We start from the raw sequence: 19,406 nt of genomic DNA, 5'->3' as shown, positions 1-19,406 counted from the left end.
CCCACGGCCCCCAGAGATCCCCTGCCGTGGTGTCTGCCCATGTTTAGCCTCTGCCTTGCCCCCGGGCCATCTGCTCTCGTCACTACCTCCCTGCTCAGTTGCCAATAAAGGTATTGTATTCGAAGGAACAGTCTTCTGCATTTGGATCCTTTGTACTCTGCTCTCACGCCCTGACAGTTACAGCTAGAAACCAAATCCAACATCCACTTAAATGCAACTGATTTAAATCAGTAGAGAGAAGTTAATAACTGCTGGATCATTTCAGTTATTCACTGAGAGTCAAGGAGTAAACACGAGCAGACAGGGGGGGGGGGGGTAAATCAACATGTGATGATGGTCAGCAATAACGTCTTCACTTGGTTCACTACCAGATCAGACAGTGACTGGTGGGGGGGTCACGATGTGATTTTGCTGCTGCAGGGCCTGCACCCTCAGCGGGATCAGATAATCCCTGCTACCCTAATCCTGAGCAGGGAGGGGGGGCACCATCCACACCACCCTCCTATCCGCTCAATGTTGGAGATGCAGTGAGGGGAACCTGAATCTTTCTGTCACACTCACTTTAAGACAAAGCTTACATTTATAGCCCCATACGGAGTATCCTTCAAACAATTTATAACAAATGCCAGATTTGTTTTGAATGACAGCTTTAACTTTCACTTTCCATTCAGCCAAATAAAAAGACTCTTCTGCAATCAAAAAACGTCACATGCTCCGGCTACACTCTCTTCTTCATGTCCTGTCCTCCTCCATGCAGCACACACCATCCAGCACTCATGAGTTCTCCTTCACACCTACTCCCACCATGCTGTAGGACTAGGAGGCACTTCTTCATATCCATTCATGTTAACATTAATGGTCCTGGAATATAAATCACAGCAAAACAAGAACACATTTGCTTAGTTAAAACCTATGATTTTCATTCTGTAAAATCATGTGGGAATGATATCGCTTTATCAATGACCCTGCAGACTTTCATTCAGTCTTTAAAGTGTAAATCCAATTAACACATACAGTATTATATAATATATAATCCTATAAAAAGTCTGTAGCAGAGGGCAAACTAAATAAAAAGAGGAGGCTCCTCTGTGTTTGAGACAGAAGAAGAAGAAGAAGAAGAAGAAGAAGAAGAAGAAGAAGAAGAAGAAGAAGAAGAAGAAGAAGAAGAAGAAGAAGCAGAAAATAAGACTCTAATAACATCCTCCTCCTCTCCTCCCTCCTCCTCCTCCGCCTCCCTCCCTCCTCTCCTCCTCCTCCTCCTCCTCCTCCTCCTCCTCCTCCTCCTCCCTCCTGCCTCCTCCTCCCCTCCTCCTCCTCCTCTCCTCCTCCTCCCTCCCCTCCCCCCTCCTCCTCCTCCTCCTCCTCCTCCTCTCCTCCGCCTCCTCCTCCTCCTCCTCCTCCTCCTCCTCCTCCTCCTCCTCCTCCTGCCTCCTCCTCCGCCTCCTCCTCCTCCTCCTCCTCCTCCTCCTCAGAAGAAGAAGAAGAAGAAGAAGAAGAATAAGAATAATAATAATCTCAGGTAGCGTTTACCCCCTTGGTGCGGTTCGTTTGGGTCGGTGTGAACGCAGTCCGAGACCTCTGAAGTGAACTAAACAACCGGACTCTGGCCCGCTAAAATAGGTGGTCTCGGACCGCTTGCTAGTGAACTCTGGAGCGGTTCATCGCTGGTGTGAACGCAGTCCGCACCAAAACACAGGAAGCGTAGGATTTACGCGTCACAAGAACGTGGAGATCTTAAAAAATCTTTAGCGAAAGAGTGAAGCAGAATGAAGTGTTGAACAGTGTCGTGTAAAGTAAAAATGCTCCGTCAACTATGCATAAAAGTCAGAGCCACCTGTCGTCGGTGAAACCTCCTCCTGAATGCAGAACGTCTTTCATTATGTGTAATAATTTTTTTTAACGCACGTTGTCTGATTTTATATTCATATTCGCCGTCCTGAAAAAAAGGTGTGAATGTGACCTCAGTGACAGACAGAGAGCTAACACATCAAGAGAAGAAGAAGATGAAGCCTCAGACTTCTGATTCCTCTCAGCTGCTCTCAGGGTGTTTTGACGGTTAGCAGGAAGTGACCCACATATCCAACAACAGCAACCAACAGATCATCATTTCCTAAAAAGCTTTGAAGCCTCCATCCAGTCAGAGGTTTGTTGAGTTCTCCTGACATACTCACTCTTTATCCATTCAAACTGGAAAACAGGAGCACACACTCTTCATGTGAATCACACCTGTGAAGTGTCTCTTTATCCCAATTCAGTGCAGAAAGCAGACGCACTAGATGATCACACACAATATGTTATGCTGATCAGCTCGTTAATTAATATGCTGATTACAAAATGTTGCCATGGAAACAGGACACTCAGTCATCGTGGATCATACCAACTGTGCGTCTTGATGGTTTTAAGTGGTTATTACATTGATTTTCTTTTGTACAACAACACAGTGGTTTCATAATGTCCTGAATGCAGAGCAGTGACAATATTGTGTGTGTGTGTAAAATAAATTGGCATCTTACCTTGAACCCAAGATTGTCCAATCACAAGTAGCTTCACAGGAGGGCCAATCAGTGACAAAGATATCTCCAATCCAGGAAGAGATATAATTTGATCCCGGTCCTGAGTCACTCATCCGTACATTAATCTAAAGGCAGAGAAGAGATGGAGTCAGCAGTGTAGCCAGGAGCACTTATTTCATCTTTATCCAAATGCATTGTGGGATGGGCACAGGCTTCACAGAGAACGAGGACTACAGGCTACAGCGGACTCGCGGCAGGGGAAGCAAACCCAGACAACACACGACGTAGCTTTACGGAGCAAAAACGTCAAATATGTCTTACCTTTTGCTGTTTCTGATCAAAAGTTGTGTTCAATGGCATTAAAACGAGAAAAACGCTGCTGTCTGTGTCACTTTCAAATGATTACTGATAATCCATCATCATATTTATGTCAATAACGGAGTTTTCATATATAGCTGCTATGATAGCTACGAGAGTGTATGACAGCTTCCGGTTTTGGGCATTCTGGGTATGCATCACTCATTCACCAATGGGTAATGTTTAGATGGATTTTTAGGAACTTCCTCTCGATTATATTGGCTCTAACGGTAAAAAAAGAGGTGTCAATCATCAAAATCGACCGAGGGGGTCCAGAGATATGGAAAATCCACCCAAATGACCCCAGAAGTGTTTTGTTTTTTCTAAATCTCTCTAAAAAGGTCAAATGTCACTTGTTTTGCATCAATCTTGATACAGGGTATTTATTATAGTTATAGTTTGGATTCCTAAAGCTTTCAGTCTACCATCCCATCATTCAAGGGTGGTTTTCACTATAAGTAATGGGTTTTTTTTGGACGGACACTATAATTTACATTTGTTTTACTATGTTCAATCTGAATTTACTTTAAAATAAAAACAATTTTATATTGATTCTGACTTTTCTACATCCAACTCACAGGTTTATCATTGCTTTGAGAAAAAAGATGATTAATTTACCCCTTTTAGAAGTGAAGATATGGTCATTTGTTCTGGGAATGTCATTTTCGAGCCTGAGGCCTGGGGGCTTAACTGGTTAATGAACCTGTGCAACAACTGCAGCAGCAGTGAAAGAAAACTTCAGATGCTACGTTACTTTCTGTGATCTGAATGGTTTTGAATAATATATGAGAGTAAAATCTACGTCACTTTACAGCCCCGCCCACTTTTGGGGAAACCAATGCTGTCAATTGAACGGCGATCAAGCCTGAAGCCACATAGATCTTCTGTTACTGTCCTTTGTTCTTAGAGGAAGTACAGAAACACGTAACTCTGGATTTGTTTCAATGTTTGAGGTGCAATAAACGACACAGCAGCTTTTTGGCATGTTAAAACTATTATTTTCTGCCTCGCTCATGAGAGTAACAGCTGGCGAAATGACTGCCTCGCCTACTGATTTCAAATGTGTGCTCTAAAATGATATTTATAAATGACTATTATCATTATTATAAGAAAGACAATGAATGGCAAAGATATGTAGAAAATAAACGTATTTAAGATACGTTCATAACGAATGTAACGTGGAAGAAAATACGTTTCTAGCTAAACAAAATTGAGAATGCAGTTTAGTTCTGTGGGAACGTAATTTTTAGGAGACAGGGTTGCCATAATACATTCTGACGAAAAATACAAATTATTATGAATACAAATAAAATAAAAGAAGCCTCCCGTGAGTTACTACAAGCTATAAAGTAGATTTTATAGAATAAAAGCTCACTGCTGGACGTTGTAGAAATGCGTGTGTGCACCACGACAAAGGAGCCTCATTCCCTTTACATCGGGGTTGTTTACGTGGTGCAGACACGTAAACAGAGATGGGGTCGTTACTAAAAAAAAGTAATATATACATATTACATATTACTTTTTAAAAAAGTAATATATTACACTACTTCGTTACTCTCTACATAAAGTAACTCGTTACTTTACTCGTTACTTTACTCGCTACTTTACTCGCTACTTTACTCGCAGGGCCGGCCCGCCCCTCCCTGCAGGCAGAACACGCAGACTGCTAAAGTTTCAAATGTTCTCTTTAGTTCAGTTTCCATTGTCGCATAAGACTGATCCAGATCCTGAATGTTTTCCTATCTGACCGTGGCTGTCCTCTGTCTCCTGCTATCTGTATATTTTGCACAGTCTATCTCTGCTCACGCTGTTGCATCGGCGTGTTCTCCTGCTGTTGGCCATGTGTTGCACTTGAACCAGACACCGCAAAGACTTCAGCCGAGCACGTACAAACTGCGCATGCGTGAGTGGCAATAACTCTCCTTACCAGCAGGCGGCGGTAGTGTGTATTTGTCATTCAAAACAGGCAACAACCGGAAAACAGAGAAGAAGAACAGACTACGTGATATAAACAAACAACAAATAGCGTGTGCGTTAGCTTCACCTTAGCATGTGTTCTTTGCAGGTGTTTGTTGAGGTGTGATTATGACTGATTTTAGTAAGTAACGAATTAACGCGGGTCGGGGCAATGTTAGTAACTGTAGTGTGATTACTGAATTATAAAAGTAGTGGCGTTACACAAATCCGTTACCGACAAAAGTAATATTATTACAATAACGCGTTACTCTGCACGTAAATGTAGCAAAGTTCGTGACTCCACCACACACTGCGGTGTTAAGGAGTCGTGGTGGAGTCACGCATTGATATCAGGTTGGATCCGAAGCATAGTAACTATGTGCTGAGATGCATGTTGCACAATGTTAGTTTTGAATAAAATGTGATTTTTTTTCAAGCCAGAGTTAACACTTAACACATAAGTTAACACTTAAGACTGGATGTTATTCATCTTGTGCATGCGCAGGTAGAGTATTATATTATTATATAATATCAACAAAGTAATATGCAGAGGTGGGACCAAGTCATTGTTTTGCAAGTCTGAGTCAAGTCTCAAGTCTTTGCGCTCAAGTCCGAGTCAAGTCTCAAGTCAGGTTGGGCCAACCCAGTCTCATAAAAAAACGTGTAATAACTACGTTGGTCCACAACATAGGATGTAGTATTTCTACAAAAACGCCTCTGAAATTGTAAGATCCCTACGTTTTTTTTCACCATTCATTCCAATGGCTGGCGTCTATGTCACGTGATCTTCACATTTCTCCCTGCAGAAAAAAAAAACATGGCCGAATTTCGTTTTATTCTCGGTGTAAAATGCCTATTTAAAGTTAGTTTGGCCATTAAAATGCGTTTTGATGTCATTTGATGCGAGAAATATGAGTTGTTATTTCAGATGATGTGTGCAGTGGATGCACATGATCTTTAGTTTGCTAGTTATTACGAAGATTAATTCAGGAAATTGTGTCGATACAACGTTTTCATTGTTACCAAGGTGGTTGCTAGGGACGCTGCTATCGATATTATTTCTGTTATGTTGTGTAACAGTTTAATGGTGTAATCTTTATTGCTACCCCCTTCCCCGTCAATGTATAGTGTTGGTCCACAGCGCAAACGTTTAACAAAATCCGTATTTAAAATTGTGGCATAGATACGTTATTTACGCAGTCGAAAGCTATGTTACGCTCTGAAAACTGAAACCTAGGCTCAAACTAGTAAATATGAAGATGGATTATCAGTAATCATATCAAAGTGACACATTGCATTAACCATTGGATTAACCTTCAGCAGCCTTTTTATGGTTTTGATGCCATTGAACACAACTTTTGATCAGAACAACAGCAAAGGTAAGACTATTCGCGTGTTTGCTCCGTAAAGCTACGTTGTGTGATGTCTGGGTTTGCTTCCCATGCCGCGAGTTCTGGTCGCTCAGTGATGATACTTATATTTCTGGAATCTGTGGAATCTCAGCTCGCTACGTAGCTGGTGTCTTGTTTGTGCAGATCCGATAAGTGGTGCAATGTTTCTACCGTGAGTTCTGTGCTAAGTGCATTTGCATTTTTTCCGCTCAGGGCTAATTCAGAGGCTCGGCGTTAGATTTGTGTTTAGTTTGGCTAAAAATGGTTCATATCGTCAGTTAGCTGAGTTTCTTCCCATTAAGTGGATATGACACATTCATAGTTTGTTAAATGGGAAGAAGCCCTCAGACGCTATTTCTTGCAAGATGTTGCGTTTTGCCCCCGGTACCAGGGGCATAGGGCATAACTGGTTAAGACCTATCTGCTCCAGACAGGGGTAGCTCACCATCAACCTGTGGGCATAGGGTGGCATGGGGCTTAACAGGTTAAGTATTGCTGAAGTTTGAAGGTTATCTTATCTTCCAGTTATTCAAGGCGAGTGAAATGAACACTTGAATGTTTCACATATCAACATGGTAGTTATAAATGCACAGCCTACTGCTCATACAGCATGCATTTCCTTAAAATATCTGACATATGGAAATAAAACACATCCAATGCAGTGTGATGCAGACCGAGTCTGATCCTGAGTTCCACTCTGCAGCCTCTCCGGGTTCAGAAGTGTCACTGTGCTTCTGCTTCCTGCAGGGATACCGTCACAGCCATCACCTCATGCAGATTATCTGAAGCAGTGTGACATCCTCACACTCTTCATACACTCTGCACACATGCACACACTCTGCATACACACCGGCTAGCTTTAATTCCGACTGGTTACCTTCAGTTTACATTACACATTTCTACTCATAGCATCATGTGGACTGCTTGTGAGTAGGAACATGTGACAATATGTGTCCATGAATGTGTCACTCAGATGTCTGAAGCAGCAGCTTGTGTGTCCTTCAGAAACGTTACATGTATTTATGCCAAAATGTCTTGTCAGGTGCACACAGACAACAAAGTATGTAGACTGATGCAAGAAGTCGGGGACTGAAGGTCTCCAGCAGGAGTTCTGCCGGCGGCTGTGGCTCAGTGGGGAGAGTGCTGGAGTTTGAATCAGGGGATTGCAAGTTCGAGTCCCACTGCAGTCAGCATGTCGTTGTGTCCCTGGGCAAGACACTTCACCCCAAATTGCTCCTGTGGGGATTGTCCACAGTACTGAATGTATGTAAGTCGCTTTGGATAAAAGGGTCTAACGAATGACATGTAATGTAACATTGATGCAAAAATCTTGTAATCTTGGTTCAAGAGGCTCACAGGTCGGTAATTTTAACAATCTAGCCCATCTCCTCCCTGCTTGGGGATAACAGTTATTACTGCTTCTCTCCAGGAGGGGGGGGGGGGGTCTCCCCTGTCTGGAGCAACCAATTAAAGGCCCTAAGCAGTAGTGGAGTTAACCCTTTCATGCATGAATTATGAAAGCCTCAGTCAGGATTTTTTTTACCATGTGTTATTATTGCTCTTGGGGCATTTTTTTAATCTAGTTTTTTCAAAGGCAAGTTTATTTATATAGCACCTTTCAACACAAGGCAATTCAAAGTGCTTTACAAAAAACGAAAGACATTAAGAAAATGGCATTTAAAATCAGTCATTAAAAAGAAAAGATAATAAAATAAACATTAAAAGAAAAAATACATGGATAAAAGTTACAGTGCAGTCTAAGATGTGAATAGTTCAATTAAAAGCAGCGGCAAAAAGAAAAGTCTTCAGCCTGGATTTAAAAGTAGTCAAAGTTGCAGCGGACCTGCAGGTTTCTGGGAGTTTGTTCCAGATATTTGGAGCATAATAACTGAACGCTGCTTTACCATGTTTAGTTCTGACTCTGGGGACAGAAAGCTGACCAGTCCCTGAAGACCTAAGAGATCAAAGAGATTTGTATATGTCCACTCAGGTGGACAGTATGCGTTCAGGGTTTGAATTGAAGAGATGTACATTTTGAAAAAATGTTAAATAAAGATGTGGAAACTTAAAATTACATTATAATAACATAAGTATGTTGATTTACGGCCCAAAAAGATATTGCAGATGAAGTATTTTCAAGAATAACCAGGGCCAGGGGCCAATTTGAGGCCCCACGCACAGTTATTATTGGAGTGCTAGTGGAGCCTCGCAGCGGCGAAACCGTGCTGGACCACCCTAATTGCGCCACATAAGCGCATAGGTGCGCCTCAGATGAGTCCCCCCTCCGCAAGGTGTGGCCCACAAGGTGAGGGCCCACACAGTCTGCATGATCTGCCTGTAGGGAGGGACGGCCCTGGCAGCAGTACCAGTATGAATTGTAGTTGAAATATAGCCAGTGATGCATGACGTCCACTGTAGTGGACAGGTGGTTAATAATGATTCCCTGCAAACATAAAATCAATACTTTGATAATTTATGAATTATATGATTCCTTAGTTGTTACTTGATGTCACCACCTTTTTTATACCTGCAGGGGACGCTTTCCATAAAAGGATTGGCAAGATATAGATGGGTGACTTGGTCCATGTGGCTTTCTGTCGTCCATCTTGGTTTAGAGACATGTATCATGCACTTACACTGACTTGGCACTGAGTGGCAGTGTATGGGATGATGCAATAGAGAGGCGAAGTCCCTCCCCTTCCGGGAGCCTGGGACCCCGGAAGCGGAAAATTATACATTGAAGTCAATGGAGAGAGAAAAGTTATCTTTCGATCCCGTTTGAATTGTGCCACGAATGACACATATGATGTTTGTCAATTTAAAAGAATATTTTGCAAGTCAAAAAAATTAAAATGTGTCGTAAAACTGTGAAGTTACACATTTGTTTGTGTGAAACCGCTCAGTGAACTACAGGTCTCTGGTCTCGCACAATACGTGTCACCATCACAAAGACGGCCGTCACGTTAGCAAATTTCACCTCATTCTTTCAGAATGAAGCGAAAAGTATAAAACGAGGTGAACATCACTACAAGTCTGGGCATGTTGAGAGCTGCACATACACGAAAGGGGAGTTAGTCGGTTCTGTAAGAGCCAGCATGCGGGACCGGCTTTACAAGGTTTCGGTGAATAATATGAGTGCAATGTGTAATGTTAATGTCAGCTAGCTAACAAGGTACACTAACGTGTTTTGTTTTAGCAACTAGTTTTCTCCTTAAGAACTTTGTGGTCTCTGTGTATGCTGTGGATAACATTAGTGTTCACAAGAACAAGGTACACTCCCGTGTTTTGTTTTAGTTGCTCTTCAGATTGAAAAGGCCAGTTTTATATCGACTATACTGTATGTGTGATCTCCTTTTACATCTCGTCATTTGAGTTTATTTGCTGTGTGTAGATTCAAGGATTTTGGTTATCTAGGCACAGCTGTGTGTGACTCCCTGGTACACTGGTATGTGTTTTCCTAATGTAGAGGGCATTGATTAGTTAATAAACTACACACTGAGTCTAGATCCTGACCAAATCCTTTTTTATTGTTGATCAAATGTTTTTCAAAAATGTATTCATACACATTTAGAAAAATACAATGTACAATCACAACCAATACAACACCAATTACAAAAAATACAGAAAAAACAAACAACAACAACAAGAGGACAAAACTATGGAAAAATAAACCCTCCCACCCCAGATCCGGACCATCCTTGTATTATTGCTCATTCAATCTATTATAGCATGCTAACAAATGGTACTTACTTTATTTTTACAGATCTGCATGGGAGACGATGGCGCGATGCAGAGCGCTGTCTGTGATTGTGCACGAGGGATGTACAAATGCAATTCTTGCCTCAATGCGACTGAGCAGAGACCAGCAAGCTGCCATCCAGACAGCCACTGTAGGACAGCGGACAAATCCTCAGTGGCAGTTAGTAAGTTACACAGACAGGGCAGGTTGACAGCCAGCAATTTTGGTGCTGTGCTGCGGTCGGGACTTTCATCCACTCCATGAAGAGGGTGCTTGGGGGGTACAACTTGGACGGAGTCATGGCTGTCAACTGGGGGGTTGTAAACGAGGCCGAAGGGGTGAAGGCTTTTGTGGAGGCCTATCAAGTGACAGTGTTCGAGTCTGGTCTCTTTGTGAGTGAGTCGGGTGTTTTGGGAGCATCACCCGATGGACTTGTACAGCCATCTGCCCTGCTGGAGGTGAAGTGTCCACACAGCCAGAGGAACATGACCATCGCGGAGGCAGTCCAGTTACCATCCTTCTGTCTCCGTGAGGAGGGTGGGTCATACATTCTCAAGGAGAATCACCCATACTGGCACCAGGTCCAAGGGCAGCTGCACATCACAGACCGGAGTCTCTGCTACTTTGTTGTGTGGACCACGAAGGAGGCGATCATCATCCCCATCCCCAAAGACCCTGCATGGCATGGAAATCTCCTCCTCCTGGAAAAATTCTACACCCAGCATATGCTCCCTGTGTTGGCCAGTAGAGAGGAGGACATTTAAATAAACATACTCTTAACACCCTCTGACTCTGCGTTGTGTTTCGTATGTGTGATGGGGTGTTATGCAGAGGGGAGGAAAACAGGACACAGCAGATTGGGATTGTGGTGGAGATGCTGAGCAGTTATTTAATTGTTGCATGTAATTATTATTATACTGCGTGCTTCTTAGTTATTCCATCTTTTGCTGTAACATGGATCTGTATGTTACCCTAACCCTAACCCTTAAAAACAAACTTCTCCAAAAGCTATCAAGGAATATACCGAATACTTGTTTTAGAACTTTATTACATATTTTTTAGGGCTGTCAGTCGATTAAAATATTTAATCGCGATTAATCGCATGATTGTCCATAGTTAATCGCGATTAATCGCAAATTAATCGCACATTTTTGATCTGTTCTAAATGTACCTTAGAGGAATACTTAGAGGAAGTTTTTAATACTCTTATCAACATATGAGTGGACAAATATGCTTTATGCTAATGTTTATTATCATTTGAACAATGACAAATATTCTCATGAATAATAAACACAACAACAACCCATTACAAATATTCACCTCAATTCAACCTGGAACCTTTCTCATACAATAATACAATACAAATGGTGTGTGTGTGTGTGTGTGTGTGTGTGTGTGTGTGTGTGTGTGTGTGTGTGTGTGTGTGTGTGTGTGTGTGTGTGTGTGTGTGTGTGTGTGTGTGTGTGTGTGTGTGTGTGTGTGTGATGGATCGTTGGAGCTATGTGCAACTCAAGGCATATGCTCGAACGGGAGCTGCCTGGACGCTGCAATCATGTTGCGCACTATCCGTGCTGAGTGTGCTGACTTTTCGTACAATGTCCCACTGTCTGGCTTCCTGCATAAAGTCAAGTGCTCGGCGCAGTTGTGGCGAAATGTCGCTCCTCTGTGTTCATTTAAACAGCTCCATATCCGTTAGCGCAGCTAGCTAGCACCAGATGCTAACAACAACAATGCACGTAAGGTCTCTCTCTCGCTCACTCGGGCCACACATACACACACCCTCCCGGTCCTCCCAACAGCCAGTCGGTGCCTGCCGGTGAGCGTGGAAGTGTGGTCTGCCACAAGCGGGCAGCAGGAGCGGGGCTGTCAGCATCAGCTTGTAGATGGTATTTTAAACTCGATGCGCTCTGAAACTACGGGGCGGCCGAGGAAAAAAAATACACATGCGTTAATCGCGTTAAAATAATTAGTGGCGTTAATTTTTTTTTGCGTTAACGCGTTATTAACGCGTTAACTTGACAGCCCTAATATTTTTATATAAATAGTTTGAATGATCCATAATTGACAGAAGCTTGTGTTTACACTGACCTGTTACTCATATATTAATGTCTTTGTAACTTCAGTAAACCACTACCTCACTAATTTATTTCATTCATCACGGTTCAGTAAACTAAGTGATACATGAACCTGTTTAATCATTATAATAACGTAGGATTGCAACTCTTTGAAACTGTAGGTGGCTCTTAAAAGAGCTGTTGTGTTTGGGTGTGCTGGTCTCAGGTCAGTCTAAGCCCTCTCTCCGCGGATGCTGGATGTCCTTGGGCATGATGGTGACCCTCTTTGCTTGGTTCATCTTACTGGGGGGCAGCTTCATGGATGTCGGTGCAGTCCACAATCATTGTGCAGTTGAAGGCAGAATGAATGAAGGCAGAATGAATTTATTATTGACTCAGAATGAAGCACAACTTCATGTCATACATTGACTTTATTTGTAATTGTGTAAAAACATATGAGCATTGATTAGCAAGCAGGACCTGCAGGAACAGAGAATGGAGCTGAGAAGAGAAAAGAATAAAGAAAACAGATCAACTTTATTATCGGATATTAAAAATTCAATTTCAAAACAAGTTGCCGCTCCTACAGTTTTCTAGTATGTAAAGATGATTTCACATGACCTATGCAAAATATCACACTCAATACATGTGTGTCTCTGGGGGGTGCATTGTGCCTTTGATGTATATAAATAATATACCATAACCAAATACGTACAGTGGAAATCAGGTTGCCAGAGCAGGTCAGTCCAGTGTGCATGTTCCTCAGGGTCTCAGCAGTTACAGGTGAGGTAAAGAAAATAAAAGAGAAAAAGGTCCGTAACAACACTTTAAAGTAACAACACTTTGAATAATTATCTCTTTTAATAATTTTCTCTCAGTAATCACTCAACTACTGTCTTTCCAACAAACAGATTGACTCACCCTCACTATCATCACAATGAAACACGTCCAGAAGAATGTCATGCAAAGCTGCCTGCCTGCCTTCCTTCGACTCTCCCTGAACTGCCTGATCTTTTAATGTTCAATGTTAACCATTTGTGCAGATAGCATTAAGTAGAAAACATCGCCGATGCTAATGTACCATTAGCCTACCTCCCGCCCCCTTAGCACCTGGTGGAGGGGGCGATAGGCTACTCTTCAAATGTTTCACAAAATACTTACCATCATGACTACTCTTACTGTTTAACATTTTGGTTTACTTCATGTTAAGGCTAATACAAATGACAAGGCTAAGTAATGTGATGCTAACTAACATGCTCGCTACTAGCTAGGTAGCTAACTTGACTATGTTCCATGCAAAACATGTATATTACCTGATATGTTTGGTCCAACGACTCCTGGTCCTTTCATCAGATGGGAAGCGATAGAACAAGCAAGTGGTATGATCACTTTTGTGATTCCAACCTGGTACAAAGCACACAGGCATCTTATAAAAGTGAATTTATTGGAGCAATCTCTTATATTTATTGGAGAGAATAAATCAGTTATGAGATCTTCTTCTTCTTCTTTGCTTTAATTGCGAGTCACAGACTCGCAACCAGTCTTGGAGCATTATCGCCTATGACATCACTTACGCAACCCAGAATGGGATTTGTAGTCTTTCTAGTTGCGTATTTTTCAGTCTTATATCTCAACAGTTTCACGACAAACTGTGACTTTTTTTACATGGAAATGATTGTTTAAGATTGACAAACATCATATGTGTCATTCATGGCACAATTCAAACGGGATCAAAAGATAACTTTTCTCTCTCCATTGAATTTAATGTATAATTTTCCGCTTCCGGGGTCCCATGGACCGGAAGTAGATGGGCGTGACTTCGCCTCTCTATAGGGTCCTATGTAGTGGCTGATGGTGCAACTATGCAAAAAAAAAAAATGCATATACAAGAAAACACCTTTTGAATAGCTGTCCACTGTAGTGAACTCTATGCATGAAAGGGTTAAAGGCTCTTTGAACACCTTGTACCATTCAGCTGTGTCCTCTCGCAATTATCACTGGCCCCGTGTATCTCCTAATCGATATAACCGCCCTGCTCTCGTCTATCCCACATGCTCCACTGAGATCCAACATCTAGTTTCAGGGGGCCTGTGGAACTGCCAGTCAGCTGTTCCTAAGGCTGACTTAATCTCTGGCTACGCCTCCCTGCAGTCTCTGGATTTCTTTGCTCTCACTGAGACCTGGATTACTCCATCCAACACATCCACCCCAGCAGCTCTCTCCACAGCATATTCCTTCTCCCATACACCCAGACCCACTGGCAGAGGAGGTGGCACTGGTCTCCTGCTCTCTCCCAAATGGAGCTTTTCCCTCTTCAAGCTACCTAACTTCACTCCTTCCACCTTTGAATTCCATGCCGTCACAGTAACCCATCCTATACAATTAACCATTGTTTTTCTCTACCGTCCACCAGGCGCCTTGGGAGACTTCTTGGAGGAATTAGATAATCTCCTCTCACACATCCCTGAAACTGGCCCTCCCACTGTACTTCTCGGAGACTTCAACCACCAGACAGGGAAGATAGACGAACTAACATCTCTGTTAACCGCCTTTGCTTTCTCACTGTCTCCTTCCCCACCAACTCATAAAGCTGGCAATGTCCTTGATCTCATATTCTCAAGGAACTGCGCTACTTCTAACCTCTCTGTAAACCCGCTCCACACATCCGATCACTTCTTCATTTTATTCTCTCTACCCCTTTCCAAACATAACAAACTAATCTCTTCTCATTCTGCACCTGTTCGCCGTAATCTTCGTTCCCTCTCCCCCTCTACCTTTGCCTCATCGGTGCTCTCAGCCCTCCCTTCCTCTGACTCGTTCCAACTCCTGCCTCCAAACTCTGCTGCAGAAACTCTCCTCTCTACTCTCTCATCCTCTCTGGACTCTCTCTGTCCTCTCACATCTCAGCAGGCTCGTCAGTCCCCTCCTGCTCCCTGGCTAAATGACGCACTGCGCGCTAATAGAACCGTCCTTAGGGCAGCAGAGCGGAAACGGTGGAAATCCAAACACCGTGACAACCTCCTAACCTATCAGGCTCTCCTCTCCTCTTTCTCTGCTTTCTCAGCACTTTCTTTCAAGATAAGATCCAATCTTCCTATTCCAATCCCAAAAAACTATTTTCCATCTTCTCCACCCTCTTGGACCCCCCCAAAGCCCCTTCCCCCTCCTCCCTTCTGTCAAGCGACTTTGTTAACTATTTGAAAAAAAGGTTGATGATATTCGCTCTTCTTTTTTCGACTCACCTTTACTCACCGCTGGGTCACCAGACCCACCGTTCACCCACACACTAACCTCCTTTTCCCCTCTCTCCAGGGGCAGATCTACCGGGTGGCATGGGGTGGCAACTGCCACCCTAAAAAATAGCCTTGCCACCCCAGCTGCCACCCCAGTTGGCAGCTTTGTTTTGAAAGAAAAGTTGTGGCTAATAGGACATTTATGAGAGAAAATCTCTAATGTCCGAGTGCAAGTGAATGCAGCACAAGACGCAAGTCTCGTAACCTCTCCCTCGGCCCTGGCGTGAGCTTGGAAATATGATTGGCGGCGATTTCACTTGAACGGGGGACAGCGCAAAACGAGAAGCATTTGGACTAAAGTACACAGAAGGAATAAGGTATTTGTGGTCTACAATGACAGAAAAGAGACTGTCAGTTTGGCTGTACTCAGCATTGAATCAAAACGCACTAAAGCTGTTGATCTTAATCAGTTTGTGAGGCGTTTTGCTGAACAAAATCTAATCGCCGCATTCAGCAGTAATAGGCATGCCAACTTGATGCTCTGCTCACGGATGACTCGATGAGCATAAAAAACTGTTAAGATGATGACTTTGTATGCGTGTATATATATTTTTTTCTTAAACAGTTTTAAGTCCTGAGAAAGTCAAATAAGACGGTGTCTTGCCCAGCCAAAAAAAAGTAACCACTTTGATTTAACCAGTATGGACTTTCCACTGGATAATAACTGCAGCGATGTATATGTTTTAGCTGAATACACGTTTTTTAACCCTAACTGATGCAGTTAGTCACTTCTTTAATGTTTGTTCTTTCTGATGTAAAGTCAAGGTTGTAACTGTTTGCAGTAAAATTGTGGGGCGTTGAACTGTTCGTTTGAATCTTTTTAATTTTGATACATGATATAATTACTTGTCTTTCAAATTTGAAGGAGGGTGAGCAAGCATCTTGAGGAACATTCATCATTAACTCCTTCAAAAAATGTATGTTATTCAATAATAAATGAATATGTGAATCATAACAGTGATTGACAGCTGATAGGAATAATATGATTGTTAATAGTATCGGCGGCCAGTTGTTTTGAGCTGACGTAGCTCAGAGGTGAACCAGGGGGCGGAGTGGGTGAATGAAACTTTGCGAGTTTTCAGGGGAGCCAGGGCAGTGAGGGAAGAAGAGAGACAGTTATTATAGTGATTCACCAGGTCAGCAGGGTGGGTGGATGTTGGGAGATTGGGATAGGAATTAATGGTGAGATCTGTGGGGTTAATGTGTTTAATGTTTCTGAAGGTGATGGACCGTTGTTCTTTGGCTTTGGAAAGCGGGGCATGGATATAAAAAATTACAGCTTTATGGTCAGAAATGGGGAATTCAATGACAGCAAGGTTAATGGGAGTGATGCCAGTGCAGCAGAGTAAGTCCAGTATGTGACCTTTGTTATGTGTTGGGAGGTTGACATGTTGTGTGATATCGAGGCAGTCCAGGAGTGAGATGAAATCATTTGCAAAAACATTGGATGGGTCGTCAATGTGGATGTTAAAGTCGCCTAAGAGGATAACAGTAGGGGACATTGCACATACAGATGTTAGTAGTGATTAAAATTCAGTGAGAAAAACAGCAGAGGGCTTCGGTGGTCTGTAGATGGAAATAATGATGATGGGTTTGGGGCCAGTGAGTTTTACAGCTAAGCATTCACAAGAGGAGTGATGGGGGACCGTGACAGCAATGACTTTAATGTTTTCACGGTGCAACACAGCAAGCCCCCACCCACTCCCAGTGGCATGGGGTTTACTAATAAAAGCATAACCCGGAGGGACAGCTGCATTAAGCTGGGAGAAGTCATCAGACTGTTGCCAGGTCTCAGTGAGGCATAACAAATCAAGCTTTTTGTCCATAATGAAGTCAGAAACCAGCTGGGCCTTATTGGTGAGGGATCTGTTAAACAGACATAGTTTCAGACAGGTAAGTTGTGCGTATGTGGATGCTTTAGAAAGGGGGATAACACACTGTGATTGACAGCACGGGCAGTGCGAGGGGGGCGTGGCTCAGTGGACCAGAAAGAGCGGATTGTTTTGTTGTTGTTGTGTTTTGTGTACTCAAAGTTTCGTCCAGATCCACGGTGAATGTATCTTGGTCGTTTGAGAATACTAGAGTGTTGGGCAAGCAGAGCTGGAGGGGTCCTGGAGTAAGACCGGAGACGTAGCAGCTCCGTTGCAGAGTAACGCAGCAGAGGAGACGTGCTCGTTACCGTGAGACACAGAGTGCTCCATATGAGCAGTTTAAAAATCCACATGATGAGAGTTAAAAACAAAAACAATGTAATCCAGCGGTTTGATGATCCAAATGGTTGAAGTGAAGCGACAAACCTGCACTGCTGAGGCGGACGAGTAGTCGTGTTGGTTGTAGCCGCAGGTTTTTTCTCGAGGCGGAGAAACCAGACGTATGGCGCTGGGGACGAGTGACAGGTTAGCCGGTAGTAGCTAACCTGTGTGGGGCGGCCTTCGTGTTGGCAGCAATCCACAGGGGTAGATTTGCACCCAGGAGAGATGGCAGAATGGCAGCGGACAGATCCGAACAGGTGTGCTTTGCAGGGCGCACCAGATCAGGCTATCCGGTGAAATAGAGCACAGCCCAAGTAGTCCAGTACGGTGAGCCGTGTACCGGCGCGGCTAGCTTCAAGCTACCGAGTGACAGCACAGTAGCACTATCGCGTGTACAAACTGTTAAACGGCTAAATGAATCGTCACAATCTTAGATGGGACAGACGGGTTTGTAGCAGACGGATTTGGAGTCCAGTTGCCCAAGACAACATTCAACAGAAACAGCACGAAACAATCGACAGACAACGGAGGAGGCGCGGTAGAAACTTGCCAGCGGTCCCTCACTTCCCAATCCAAGATGATGAATGATAAATGATGTCTGCCACCTTATATATTTATATTTAAGGCTTGACTGATGTGCCACAATAATGTCACCTATGTTATTGAATTAAAATATTAATATTGTGGCTTTCCAAGTTAACATTGATTGATATGACTGCGATTAAATCAGCATATACTTCTGCCAGGGGATGCCACCCCTCAAAATCTCCTGCCACCCTCTTGCCACCCCATGAATATTTGTCTAGATCCGCCCCTGCCTCTCTCTCCAAGTGAGGTTCTTACCCTCGTTACCTCTGCCCGTCCTACCACCTGTCCTCTGGACCCTATCCCCTCAAACCTCCTTCAGACTATCGCTCCTGATATTCTACCGTTTCTCACCCATTTCATCAACACTTCTCTAACTTCTGGCCACTTTCCAAACAGTCTCAAGGAGGCAAGAGTAAACCCTCTCCCAAAGAAACCCACTCTCAACCCGTCTGATGTTATAAACTACAGGCCTGTCTCTCTCCTCCCGTTCCTGTCTAAAACACTTGAACGCGCTTACTTTAAACAACTCTCTTGTTATCTCCATCAGAACAACCTTCTGGATCCGCACCAGTCTGGTTTCAAGGCAGGTCACTCAACAGAAACTGCTCTCCTCGCTGTCTCTGAGGAACTGCACACGGCTAAAGCAGCCTCCCTCTCCTCTGTCATCATCCTGTTGGACCTGTCTGCTGCATTCGACACGTTGAATCATCAGATCCTCCTTCGCACTGTCCAAAAACTTGGACTTTCAGGCTCTGCACTTTCCCTCCTCACCTCATACCTCAAAGACCGTACCTACAGGGTAACTTGGAGAGGGTCCGAGTCTGACCCTTGTCAATTAACTACAGGGGTCCCTCAGGGCTCTGTCCTTGTTCCCCTCCTCTTCTCCTTGTACACAAACTCGCTCGGATCAGTCATTAGCCCGCATGGTTTTTCATACCACTGCTACGCTGACGACATTCAATTAATTCTGTCCTTTCCCCGCTCAGAGACCCAGGTCGTCGCACGCATCTCTGCTTGTCTAGCGGACATCTCTCAGTGGATGTCTGCTCATCACCTCAAGCTCAACCTTGACAAGACTGAACTGCTTTTTCTTCTGGGAAAAGATTGTCCCACTCTTGACCTGACAATCAACATCGGCAACTATGTTGTTTCCCCGACTCAGACTGCAAGGAATCTGGGTGTGATCTGTAGTGGAAATGTTATTATATCCTGATATGTTTAAACCAAATGCTTCTCATTTGGTTAGATGTGCTGTTTTCTTCT

The 19,406-nt window shown here is 43.5% G+C and overlaps 1 protein-coding gene across 1 annotated transcript in view; it reads right to left on the bottom strand.

Annotated features, from left to right (window-relative positions):
- The window catches only part of LOC117539119 (semaphorin-6C-like), a 73,028-nt gene that overhangs the window by 34,070 nt on the left and 19,552 nt on the right, over window positions 1-19,406 (bottom strand). The window contains exon 2 of the mRNA XM_034205147.1: window positions 2,514-2,638. The gene's annotated coding sequence lies outside the window, so the exon portion shown is untranslated. The remainder of the gene's footprint in view (window positions 1-2,513; window positions 2,639-19,406) is intronic.

This window comes from Gymnodraco acuticeps, unplaced genomic scaffold, assembly GCF_902827175.1.
Source record: "Gymnodraco acuticeps unplaced genomic scaffold, fGymAcu1.1, whole genome shotgun sequence".
Taxonomy (NCBI): domain Eukaryota; kingdom Metazoa; phylum Chordata; class Actinopteri; order Perciformes; family Bathydraconidae; genus Gymnodraco; species Gymnodraco acuticeps.
The sequence above is the reverse complement of the archived record's forward strand: the minus strand, read 5'-3'. Positions and strand labels throughout refer to the sequence as shown.